Here is an 11,207-nt window from a genome sequence, read left to right on the forward strand (position 1 = left end):
GGTGTAAGCGGAAAGAAACTGGAGAGAGATAAATGGAGTTTAATGTCCACTCAAAACAAAAAAGGTCATTAAATTTTGGAGACTAATGTGATACAATTTTATTTCAACAATTCACTTGCGTGTAGAGGTCATTAGCAGGGGGAGGAGCGCAGAGAAAGCACGCGAGGTTAGGAAAACGACCCTATTGCTTGTGTGGGATCGAAACCACACCCTTTGACTAAATGACAGACCTCATGATCTAAAGTACACGCATTAGACCCAGGCGACCCCGCACCCGGAAGAGAAAACGCATACATATACATAATAATGTTAAATAAAAAAGTTCATTAAATGGTGTTTGATAAACGCTCGGTAGCGGGACCAAAATAATTAACTAGATTTTAATTCATTTCATCTGAACTTATCTTTGCTGTACGTCATTGTTATAAATAGCTTTTAGGGGATTTTTTGAGGTTTTTCTTCTTCGAGCGTCACGTATCATTAACTTCTAAAAAAGATATAAGAAGCCCTGGGTTTGACATCTGACGTTATTGAGACTCCAGCCTTGTTTAAGGAATTTTCTATCTGTTATTTTAAGTTTGTCATCAGTTTATCAGCATGTTTAAATATAAATTAGTTCTAGTCTTACTTTTACTGATTATAATGGATTGTGTTCACAGTGACGACATCAATAAACGTTCTCATGACGTTAAGAGATTCGGTGAGTTCCTTATATTGTTTTTTTTAGCCTGATAAATTATTTACTTTATAAAACTCGCATCATAGTAATGCTGATATAATTCTGTAATCACTTTGTTAAAGGTATCACAGGATATCCATTGTTACAACTGAATTATCTAGAGTTAAAACCGATATCCCTGTCTTATTACACACTAAAATATATTTTCATGAAACATATTTCAAACCCGCTCTCCGGTTCTAACTTGAGGGTAAAGCCAGATTCACACCCCCTTTATCTAATTTTTATAGCTTAAATGAAAACAAAGTCTGGTTATAAAATATTTCAGTATTTATTAAATTAGTTTGCAGTATAACCTGTCTCATTCAATAAAATAACTGTGTGTGTGATCTACTAACACTTCCTAAATGATTGTTACTCTGATTCAGAATATGAAAATATCTATTATTCACCTGCTTTAGTCACCATCACCCTTCCCCACCATAGTCGTTCGGATCTGACGATAAACAGAGGCCCCGTGTACACATTGACGTGCACGTAAAAGATCCTTTGGCAGTTAGAGTTCGATATAAAATTAGCGCCGCTGTCCGGGAAAAATTTCCGTCACAGTACACTGTATGCCCGTTTTCGTTATGTCCCTCATAGCACACTGTATGGCAGGTGCCCGTCTTCATTAGCCCAATCGGAGCAGAAAAGTATTTCCCCCACTCATACTTCTATTGTGGGGTTTCTTTTTTTTTTGGGGGGGGGGGGGGTTGTAGCGTAAATAGAAACATACCGCAGGTTGTGTAACTTGCCCCAGGTCGAAACTTCCATTAGCCAAAATATTTTTAGCCCCAAATTCTCTTGTCTGTCTTACATGTGACATTTATGCGTAATTTTTGAAACTGATAGATGCCAATATAATTAAATAAGGGAGACATTTTAAGTCATGGAAATTTTTGTGTTTTAGTGGAATTACATTGTAAGGTATAATGTTATCAGAAATAGTGATGTCGTTTTTGTTACATTGCAGCAAAGGCCGCGAAAAAAACGCAAAGACCAGGCATACAGTTTCTACAGAATTTGATTTGTAAATTCTACCGTTCATGGTGGGGAGTCACAAAAAGATATTGTTACTTTAGCAAATAATAATGGTAAATAAGATTTTTATTTATTTTCATGTTTTAAAACAATATTTTATTCAGGCTCCCTAAATAATTATATATATATATATCCAAAATTATTAGCCCATCCGCAAAGCTGCACTACTTTGTTTCACGGTAAATGATGAAAAGATAAAAAAGGTATGCCGACACTAACTGATTTGTAAAGTGGAGAATTTTTTACCTGGACGTATTTTTTAAAATTTTTTTATTTATTTATATACATAAATAAATAAAAAAAAATACGTCCAGGTAAAAAATTATCCATTTATATGTATAAATAGAAAAAAGTACGTCCACTTAAAAAATTCTCCACTTTACTTCATTCTGACATACATTAAATAATATAAGCTATAGCTGCTTGCCTTCTATGTGAGTGTATATAGACAGTTAAAATTGCGAACACATAACATATTATATAAATATAATAATGGATGAAAATGTACAGTATATATACATGAAATAGGTTATGGTTGTATATACACAAGCATACATAAGTTATTGTCGGACTATTGTCTTTAAAAATCCCCACATTTTGGATATTATTTGCTGTTTCATAGTAAAATTTCCCTTTATATCGCCCACGTCACAGGAAATAAGAAATGAAATGAGTTTAAAGTCCTACTGTTCTGCTCCGAACTGGGCTAATGAAGATGGGCATACGGTGTGCTATGAGGGAAATTTTGCCCGGTCAGCGGCACTACGACCTACTCTTATATCGAATTCCAACTGTCAAGGGAACTTTTACGTGCACGCCAATGTGTACACGGGACCTCGGTTTTCGTCTCATCCGAACGACTAGACAGCTGTCCATATCAGGCCCTCCGTCCTGCATCACTGACAAGGGGGAACCAGGCCAAAACATCTGGATGAACTTTCTCGGCCAATGCAGGGATCGAACACCCGAACTCCAGACTAGCGAGCCACCGTGACCCCCGTCACAGGAAATAAGGACTCATATTAAAATGAATTTGGTTCAAGCTGTTAACGTTACACACAGTTTTATTTCTCTCTTTTATTTTAATTTATATTTCAGATGGTATGATGTAAAATAGGAACATTTATTTGTGCAACAGTTATATGAATATAGTCATTGAACTCTTTCGACTTACAAACAGCAACCACAAAACTCACGATAGTAGAAATTGGACCCTTTGATTGGTTTGTAATTCGTAAAATACCATGATTTGTAGTAGTAAACTTTAGGCCTATAAATCACCCAGTTTACTTTATAAAAATCAGTTATTGTATTGCTTAAGAATGTGGTAAATGTATACTGTATTACTAACAATAATGTCTAGACGGTAAATTCCGCAATATATACAACTTCGTTTATTTTATGAAAATCCCCCAAATGTTCCGTTTTCCCAAGTTGATATGAAGTCAAGCGTTCAGAGCCTTAGAAACTGTGTCTATAATTAATATAGTGTGAAACATGACTATCAAACGTTTGATCCCGTATACTATTATATACAATTTGGATGATGGAAATTCTGTTCTTATCGAGTATAAGTAATTTACAGCAGGCGTGAATCACGTCTCCTATTACTACACACTACAGTGAATGAATTGGAAAATACCATTTATTAATATATCTTATTAAAGATACATTATGTACGATTTGGATAAAGAGCTGATCGCTCTTGCTATAATAGTTCAAAAACAGATATTGCAAATTTTACTCAAATTACTTTATTCTGAGCCAAGTTATCACTGCAGTTTTGACAAGATTTGTGCATTGCTAGGTTATTATCATTAAATTAAATCATTAAATGGCCGTACCGTTCTAATCTACTTGAAATCAGAGCCATCCGATGACATCGAGAGTTGATTATAGTCTTGCCATGTTAATAAATGTCTAATAAATAATGTATATAACCTTTAAGTTCCACAGAAAGACCGGCAATAGCTCTTGAATAATGTATCTTTAATTATGATTAAATAAAATTCACTGCACAATTAAATATCCCAACGAATGAAAATAAAACTCCTTATAAACTTTGACATTCCTGCATTGGTTAATATGGTCCTTTTTAAAATGTAGAGAATGAAATATGAAAGGGCTAGAACGACTGAAATATATACCAATCGAGACAAAGAAGGCTGGGTGCTCTGTTTGTTTTGCCAAATGTAACAAAATCAGATATTGCCGTCCTTTGGATATAAGGTATCAATATGCCAAGTGCCAGAAACATCCATTCGGAATTGCCGCATGTAGACCATTAACACAAAATTGGGGCGTTACTGTGGGCCCGGGGGTCGGGGTATGCACCAAAACCAACAGTTTCCGTCCTTATGGTGTAAGAAATAATCATACCAAGTTCAAAGATGATCCATTCAGAATTCCAGCCTGAACACAATAAATACAAAAAGTGGGTGTGGCACCGCCCCTGTGGTTTGGGGCATGAACCGAAATCGATATATGCTGTCCTTTCTGTATAAGGAATAAATACATGTATACAGACAATATTCAGACAATAAACACAAAAATTGGGCGTGGCTCTGCTCCTAGGGGTTGTATATGGGTAAATATTGAAATGATTGATCACGCCGAATTTGAACAAAATCTGGTAATATATGCGACCTGTAGAGAATTTATAGACAAAATGGCCATGCACCAAAATCAATAGTTGCCGTCATTACAGTACATGTATAAGGAATCAATATGCCAAGTTCCAAGACAATCCATTAAGTATTGCGGCCAGTAGGCAACACACGGGCACACAAGGAAAATGGGCGTGGCTCTGTCCCTGGGTGATGTGCATGTATCAAAAACAAATAGGGGTCTTCCTAAGGGTATAAGGAATAGGTATGCAAAGTTTCAAGATGATCTGCGACAAACAAATACAAAAAATAAGGCGTGGCTCTGTCCCCTTCGGTCGGGCATGCACCAAACATAATAGCGTGTAATAGGTAATATTTTTTTTATCTTGATATACTTCAAATAACTTTATTTATTTTTGTAATGCATCAAAAAAAAAAAAAAAAATCTTTGGAATTTAAAAGTTAATATCGCAAGCTCATTAAATCACACCGATGTCATCCCACTCAGTGACTGTTGAAGCGGCCTAGAGAATATTCACTGCTGATCAGTGGATCATTTCGTGCAAGGGGCTGGCTCAGTGAGTAAGACGTTGGCTCGCTAACCCGGAGGTTCCGTGTTCGATCCCTGCGTTGGCAGAGAACGTTCATCGGGAATTTTCCGTCGTGATTCCCCCTTGTGAATTGTGCGGGACGGGGGGCCTGGCAAGGGATACCGTATAGAGGTTCGGATGGGACGGAAAACCAAGGTCCTGTGGACACATTGGCGTACTCGTTAAATGTTCCTCATAACGCACTGTGTGACGTTTGCTCATCTTCATTAGTCCAGTCGGGGTAGGACGTTAAAACCCATTTAATTTCATTTTATTTCATTTCATTTGTGTTTGGTTGGCGTACAATCTTGTTTGACATTTTAAAGAATAAGACAAGTTGTATTACCTTCTAGCTTTGAGAGATGGAAGGCCAGATTCAACATAGACCTGTCTGTGCGAAGTGCCTCTAACAAGGCCTGTAATAGTACGCAATGTGTCCAAGTGTAGCTCTTCAAGTTTAGCTGCGTCGTCTTGACTACAATTATTCCACACCACGTCGGTGTAATCAAAGATTGGCAGAATAAAACTTTTGTAAATAATTTCAAATGATTTACGCGAGATTCTGTGTTTGAATCATATTACTGGCTTTGGTAATAACCTAATTTACATGGGAAGACCATGTACAGCTTTTATGTAATATTATTCCAATATGTTTATTTTTATTAACGTCTTTATGTTCAGTCCATTAAAATTCAGTTCAACATTTGTTGGCATATGTTTTCGGGGGAATGTCATGGAAGTTATTTTTGAAGGGTTGAAGGTAACTTCCCACTTGGCTGCCCAAGTCTTAATTGACTCCAAATCATTATTAAGAATATTACTACATCCAAGATTATCTTCTAACCATGTATAATGACGTATTATTAGCAACAAAGCGTATACTAGACTTGAAATCATTTACTACATCGTTGATATAGATCAAGAAAAGAAGGGGTCCTTGAGGGCAGTTTTTATGTTAGAATATTCACCTTTAAGCAATAGTTTTCGATGTGCAAAAATAATTTAGCCATTTTGCCAATGGCATTTAGTTTTATGTAGTAGACCTTTATGCCACACGCGATCAAACGCCTTGCTGATGTCTAAATCCGGGTTGGAATACGGTTAATACAGCATGAGTGAGAACAAATATTATGAATTAACTTTTAAATACACCTCTCGAAAACCTTACCTAAGGTACTAAGCAAGGGCATAGGTCGATAACCAGAACAATCATGTGGATCGCCATTCTTAAATATAGGAACATGCTATTTACCATATGTTGGGAGAAGTTGCATTTTGCTGACAAAGAGTGAATATTTTACTTAAAGATATATTATGAGTGATTAGATAAAGAGCTGACAGTTCTCACTATAATAGTGAAAAGCTAGATAATGTAAAGGAAATTTGCTGAAAATTTCAATCAAATTGATCCACTCTGTCCCGAGATTTTAGCGATTGAATTTTCGGCCTATAGCCTCGATGATCATTACTAAAGTCAGTACGATAAAAACATAGTCTCGATTATCCATGGAAGTCGATCAAGAAATCGGACCTAATCCAATAAACACCGCAGGTTAACTATACCATCGAGAGTTGATTATGGTCTGGATAGGTTAATTAATGTCTAATTAATAATTTAGATAAGATTTGAGGCCTAAGGAAATACCTGCAATAGGCAGATTTAGCTCTTGCATTAATGTATGTTCAAGCATATGTTGCATGTCAATAAACCAGTAGTTGTTATTCCATAAATAGTTGTTAGTGTGTTACTAATCAATTACTAAATGTCACTCAAAAAAGTTATAAATTCATCAACGCGTATTAACGAGACTAGTGCGACGCTACTTGATATTTTAATAATACTCGTGAGTTGCCCAGATAACATAAACTCAACTGAAATCCTCAACGCAACACTCATTGATAATTTAATCCAAAATTGGATAATCGAGACTAGGGTTGCATGTCAAAAAACCATGAAGCTGTTATTCCATAAATAGTTAATTAAACCATGTAGCTGTTATTCCATAAATGGTTGTTAGTATGAATATATAAGTTGTGTTAGATCAAAGCTGTGCATAATACTGCTAATCCTTGAAGAATTTTTATTAACTATATTAACAGTAAAATCACCTAAAATTATAATTTTAATATTTTGGTCTATGGTTCTATACTTTGTTCGATTAGATTTCAGTATTCCAAATTTGCTGTTGGGGATCTATAAAAAGAACCTATCAAATATATATTGGTTTCATTTCCTATTTCAACCCAGACTGCCTCTTGTCCGACTAGGCTAATGAAGATGGGCATACGCCATATAGTATGCTATGGGGGATATTTTGCCCAGGCAGCGGCACTAAGGTCCACTCTTATATCTAATTCCAACTGCCATGGGAACTTTTACGTGCATACCACTGACAAGGGGAAACCGCGTAAGTCTAGCTTTAAAATAAAGCTATTCGGGTATGTAAATAGCCACGCCTCCACTGGGTACAAAATGTCTAATTACATAGTATAGGTTTATGATAACCAATGAGTTCAAGCAGTTCAACAATTGATGTATATATCACTTAACCCAGTTTCAGATATAGTGAGGACATCAAAGTCAGACATTTCAGCAGGGGCGCAGATCGCCAAAAATAGACGCTCTAAAACGCACTCTGTGGGTATTTTCAGCATCATTTTCTGGCAAACCATTCTAATCCCCGAGGCAGCAAATGATACGAAATCTAATCTAAAGACAAATCTTCAAGCCACCGTTCACGATTTATTCTCTCATGTACTCTACAAGAACTAGAAATATTTACACCACTGAGATTGCAGCTACGTAAAGTCTTTGAGCAAAATGTGTATTCAATTGGATACACAAATGTACAGGCCTACAAATCTTTTAATTTATATTAACTAAAACAAGCCACACACACAGCTAAACATATCAATATTCAATCCCAATTGAAATAAATGTAACATTTTACTGTATAATTCATTGGTGATTAAAAATCGGATGGCAAAGGCGAATTTTCCCACGTTAAAATTCAAGAATGGCGACCACATTAAAATAATAACTTTTCGCTTTTTTTTTAAAAGTTAAATCTAGCTGTTTATATTGTCCCAGTGACAGTAGTGATGTTATGTTAGAAATTATGTGTTTGGAATTTTATTATTTGCTGAATCGTTTAAAGAGGCAATCACTTGTAGCGTGTGCCCTGAAAGAAGCCGATACATTATTACAGCTATACAAGAACCAGAAGAGCAATCCGGATCACTAGTAACGTCCAAATACTTTTGTTCTTTGTATCCGAATTGTTCTGTAAGAATTTTTTCGCGATAACTCGGGGTTCAAATTTCTCAAGCCGGTCACTGTGAAATGAAATGAAATGGGGTTTAACGTCCTACTGTTCTGCTCCTATGCTGGCTAATGAAGACGGGCATACGCCATACAGTGTGCTATGAGGAAAATTTTGCCCGGACAGCGGCACTATCGCCTACTCTTATATCGAATTCCAACTGCCAAGGGATCTTTTACGTGCATTCCAATGTATACACGGGACGTCGGTTTTTCGTCTCATCCGAAGGACTAGACAGCTGTCCTTGTCAGGCCCTCCGTCCTGCATCACTGACAAGGGGGAACCACGCCGGAAAATCTGGATGAACTTTCTCGGCTAGCGAGCCAGCGTCTTACCCACTTAGCCACGTGATCCCCTCGGTCACTGTGAACATCACACAGTAGCAGATGGTTTAATCGCGATTGTTTGGTCGTACTGCGTAACCAAGTCTTTAGGTGTCTTAGGGCACCGAAAGATCTTTCCGCACTACACGAGCTAGCTGGGTTTATCTGAATGGGTCGAAGTAATCGTTCAACTTGTGGAAACATCTTCCGAACATCAGGGCTCATTGATTTGAATATTTCATGGAATTCACTGATGTAGGTACCTGAATAGTTTCGCTTAGAAAAGGCAAGTTCATAATCTAAATCAGGAGATAGTTAAGGGTATCATCCAACAATATCCATATCGTATTTACCCGTCAAAAGCATAGCTGTTAGTTTTGCATATTCATACAGATCGGTCGACGTGAAATATTTATCCAAATTCGAGATTGCACTATCCAAAACTTTGAAAAATTGTGGTCGATATTTAAACTAAATCCTTTAGTTAGGTGATTTATCATCCAGTATACCAGATAAAAAAAAATCTCAGTTATTCCTTAACCCTTTAATACCCAGCGTGTCAGATATGCACGCCTACATGATATACATATTATTATAATCCCGATGGAATATTTTAATTATTTACTGTTATAATATGAATTATGACCTATTCCCTGTTAAATAAAAATCGGTCACTGGGTGCAGCTGTACAACTCCAAGGACACTGGCCTCAAGTGCCTGGGACCAAATCTACACTTTCTGAAATGTCAATAAAAGCTCTGGAATGATTTCAATTTCAAAAAATAAACAGTAAGCAAAACATCGGAAATAAGTGGTGGTGACACAGTATATCATGTCCCCACTCCTACCCCACCGGGATCTGCGCCCATGCATTTCAGCATTAGTCATATTAAGTTTTGACAGCAGACTTCTAACATTTACGTGCAATATCTTTAACAAATTAGTATTATCCGGATTTGGATGTATATCTCCAGATAACATTTAACTTAGTTTGGCATAATCGTACAACACTGTAGAAATAAGAATTCAAACCGTTCATCGGGAGACTGAGACACATTACAACAATACTAAAGCGTTGAGTTAGCGTGGGTAGAACGACGAGGTACGTTACTCAATAAAACTTAATAAAAGCAAAAATAAAACAGCCAATGAGATGTAGGTGTCAACACGCTTCACTCGTTCTATGAATATTGTTAGCAGGTCTAACAAACTGTAGCAGGAAACAACATACTTAAAAATTAAATATCCTGTAGGAAATTGAATGACTCAAATATAATAAGCCTTCTTAATGCTATTAAACATAAAAGGATCTAGTTTTAGTTAAAATCTGGTGTAAAAGTGCGGACTACAGTTAAAAGTACCCAATTTCTTAATTAGGGCAGACGATTTAAATAATCCTACAACTTGGGATACAGTTTGAACAAAACTTTGGTTTGCCAAAGACCTCTCAGCTTAATTATTTTGGTTTTCAATCATTATTACAACAAATTAATATATTAGTCAAGTATTTATATGGGTGTCTAATAATATTGCTAAAATTTTTGCTCTTGAAATAAGATGCCTTTATATTTCATTAATTAATATCTTTGGCAAGTTAGTAATTTCAAACATATTCACATATATAGTGTGCACTAAATCAACTTAGTCTGTAATTGACAGTTGACATATAAAAAAGAGCTCTTTATCGAAAACATATGTCACTCATTTACCACCAGAATTACACGTGAGTGGAATTATTCTAATTGCATCATTTAGCTTAAAGTAACCAATCATATCGTTAATTGCACAGGTTCAGGGCCATGATCACACTTGATTGTGCGTGATATTCATATGGTTATAAGAGAAACCGGGGAACTTTGTAAGACAGACTTGCATTAGATTCGAGAGATCGAGGGTACATCTGAGTTCCTAGACAGCCGAGAGGCTGGATAGGGTAGAGAAATGGTTTTAACTAGTATTGTTATCTATCATGCTTGTATACCTGTATTCAGCTATATATATATAAAATGTAGAAGCAAACTGTCGCATTGTTATTCCTGGTAAGACAAACGTCTTAAGAAACTGGAAGAAGTAAATACACAACGTGAAGCAGAAGTAAAGACAGCTAGAGACAAATTCTAGACGATCACAAGGCTACAAAAATATGTAGTAAGAAAAGATGCATGGGTCGTACGTAGGATGTGGCGACCGGTTCCCTTAAATCTGCTCTCCACGTCAGACAGAAGGCTCATGGTGCTACATATCTACATGTGTTCAAGATATAACTAGATTACAATAGAAAGCAATGGTGGTATTCAAAAAAAGTAGGGGATATTTGATTTTGGGGGCATAATACTAAAATATGCAAATGACTACGAAAAAAGTCACTATAGAACCTAACAGAAGAAACATTTCCAGTTACATGTGACGCCCAAACGCACCAATAGCTACCGCATGGAATGCAGGTGATGCTTGGGATCATCATGGGGGTCCAACCCAAGATTTGCACGACTCTGACTTTGAATGTTACAGTCATTGTGGCATTGAATTCCAGGGTGGAAACATCAGTTTAATTGTTTTAGTGACCAGAAAACAAATTTTGATATGCGTCGGCTTACCCAAAA

General features: G+C 36.4%; 1 long non-coding RNA gene across 1 annotated transcript; it reads left to right on the forward strand.

Annotated features, from left to right (window-relative positions):
* The first annotated feature begins 504 nt into the window (after nucleotides 1–504).
* Nucleotides 505–3,830, forward strand: LOC126830392 (uncharacterized). Its single transcript, XR_007683831.2, has 3 exons — nucleotides 505–700; nucleotides 1,695–1,815; nucleotides 2,861–3,830. It is a non-coding gene; the product is annotated as an uncharacterized LOC126830392 (long non-coding RNA).
* The last annotated feature ends 7,377 nt before the right edge of the window (nucleotides 3,831–11,207 follow it).

This window comes from Patella vulgata, chromosome 8, assembly GCF_932274485.2.
Source record: "Patella vulgata chromosome 8, xgPatVulg1.2, whole genome shotgun sequence".
Classification (NCBI taxonomy): domain Eukaryota; kingdom Metazoa; phylum Mollusca; class Gastropoda; family Patellidae; genus Patella; species Patella vulgata.